The following is a 2,204-nucleotide window of genomic DNA, read 5'->3' as shown; positions in this document are numbered from 1 at the left end:
ACCCTTGAGAAAAGTTTCCAGGAGTCAGTGTGGGAAAACTCGGATGGGCAACTTGAGTCGTCAAGGGACAGGCTGAACATTGCATCAAGGTCAGTAACTCACAGCCAAGTCCTTCAACTCCCAGGCGACAAGGGAGGAAGGGTCACAATAGTTCAAATAAGGACTAAAACATACACAGTTGGGTTTTTAAAAAGTGATTGAATACAAGAACAAGACTTCTTCCAGCACCTCTTAAATGGAGTGCTCATCGGAAAAATAAAATCACTTCTTACAGCTCCTGTTCTCTACCTGGCATTCCACACGGATGGGCTTAATCTCGGCAGATGATCCTCTGGCTTCCTGCTTAACTTAAGCACTTAACCCCCTATTCGAGGTTTATATAAAACAAGGTCCAAGTTGCAGACCAAAGAGAGAAAGAATGACAGATGGAGGAGACAGAGAGTTAGCGGGACATAGAAACCAAGAGACACAGACAAACCAAACAATTGGCCTAGTGGAATCGACATGCAATCTCGTACCTTCCAGGTCATCGATGGTCTTTTCCAGTTTGGCAACAGTCCTTTCAGCAAACTCTGCACGGGTTTCTGCCTGAGAATCAGAAGCCAGATCAACAGGACCATTAAAATAAAATCAAATGGCAGAGAGGGAAAGTAAATTAGCAATAAGCAACTGTGACTAAAATCAATCTAATCTACTTTGGAGATAAGTCAGAAAGAGAACATGTTTAATTGAAGTCAGGCCAAACTCAAAAGCAGACACTAGACATGTACCCAGGAAGTTGGATTAATTAGTTTGGGACATTCAGGGTTAATCTTTCACAGATTAGATTAGATTACTTACAGTGTGGAAACAGGCCATTCAGCCCAACAAGTCCACACCGCCCTGCCGAAGCACAACCCACCCATACCCCTAACCTAACACTAGGGGCAATTTAGCATGGCCAATTCACCTGACCTGCACATCTTTGGACTGTGGGAGGAAACCGGAGCACCCGGAGGAAACCCACGCAGACACGGGGAGAACGTGCAAACTCCACACAGTCAGTCTGACCTCTTTGTGGGTCTGTAATCTAGGAGAAAGTGAGGACTGCAGACGCTGGAGATCTGAGCTGAAAATGTGTTGCTGGAAAAGCACAGCAGGTCAGGCAGCATCCAAGGAGCGGGAGAATCGACGTTTCTGGCATGAGCCCTTCTTCAGGGTCTGTAATATCCCCTAGGTTCCTAACTACACTGCTGCTGGTTACACTTTGAACCAGACCCAATATCGCAGGCAAAGTAATGACCTCAACACAGAGAGATGCTAATTCTAACAGCCCAGCGCGAAAGGTATTCTACAAGTTTGTAAAATACTTCAGACAAATTCTGCAGATCACCGAAAACTCCTGCCCCACATTCCCATCTAAACCTTTCACTTACAGTCTAATTGCACACTCTGAAAGCTTAGCAGGGGGATGGAAAGGAAAGAAACAGAATAAACATTGTGCAGACAGGAACTGTAAACATTTGGAAACGTTTGTGTCTCTGACAGATAACTGCACCACCCGAGGCCTTACTAATTACCCAGGATTGGCTGAAAGGAAAGGAATGAAAGATTGAGACAGTGTTCCTGTGGGGAGAATTCACTCACTCACGTAAGGCAGCATTGTTTTATGAACCCAAAACAGGTGTGGCATTAAATTTAAGCAGCTCATTGTGAACAATTCAGCACCTACCTCCTTCAGCTTGTCAGTTAGAATCTTGATTTCATCTTCATACTTGTCTTCCTTCTCAGAGTACTGTCAATGGAGAGGGCACAGTTAGTAACACAGTCTGGGCATAGGCAATTCCAATTGTGATCCTTCAACCCCATTCCCAACAGGAATCAAGGAACAGGAGATGGCCACTCAGTCTCTTGAGCCTGTTCTATCATTCAACTAAGTCGAGACCAATCTGTCCCTCCAATCCTTTTACCCCCCTCCAATCCATGTTCATAGCAGACAACAATCCACAACACCTCCAGTGTACACCCAACATCTCCATCATTGTCTTGGCAGCTGGAGGCTGGGAGGAGAGTGGAGGCAGGAGGGGGAGGGAAAGGGAAAGGAAGGTGGGAAGGGAAGCAGGGATGGGGAGAGAAAGGGAGGTGAGGGAAGGGCAAAGGAGGCGGGGAGGAGGGGGAGGGAGAGGGAAAAGGTAATGGGAGGCAGGGATGGAAAGGGAAAGCAT

The 2,204-nt window shown here is 46.4% G+C and overlaps 1 long non-coding RNA gene across 1 annotated transcript; it reads right to left on the bottom strand.

The window, feature by feature from the left end:
* Positions 1 to 543: 543 nt before the first annotated feature.
* Positions 544 to 2,043, bottom strand: LOC122547379. The gene is made up of 2 exons (XR_006310987.1): positions 1,712 to 2,043; positions 544 to 588 (listed from the first exon to the last, which is right to left on the bottom strand). It is a non-coding gene; the product is annotated as an uncharacterized LOC122547379 (long non-coding RNA).
* Between the last annotated feature and the right edge of the window lie 161 nt (positions 2,044 to 2,204).

This window comes from Chiloscyllium plagiosum, unplaced genomic scaffold, assembly GCF_004010195.1.
Source record: "Chiloscyllium plagiosum isolate BGI_BamShark_2017 unplaced genomic scaffold, ASM401019v2 scaf_4766, whole genome shotgun sequence".
NCBI lineage: Eukaryota > Metazoa > Chordata > Chondrichthyes > Orectolobiformes > Hemiscylliidae > Chiloscyllium > Chiloscyllium plagiosum.
The sequence above is the reverse complement of the archived record's forward strand: the minus strand, read 5'-3'. Positions and strand labels throughout refer to the sequence as shown.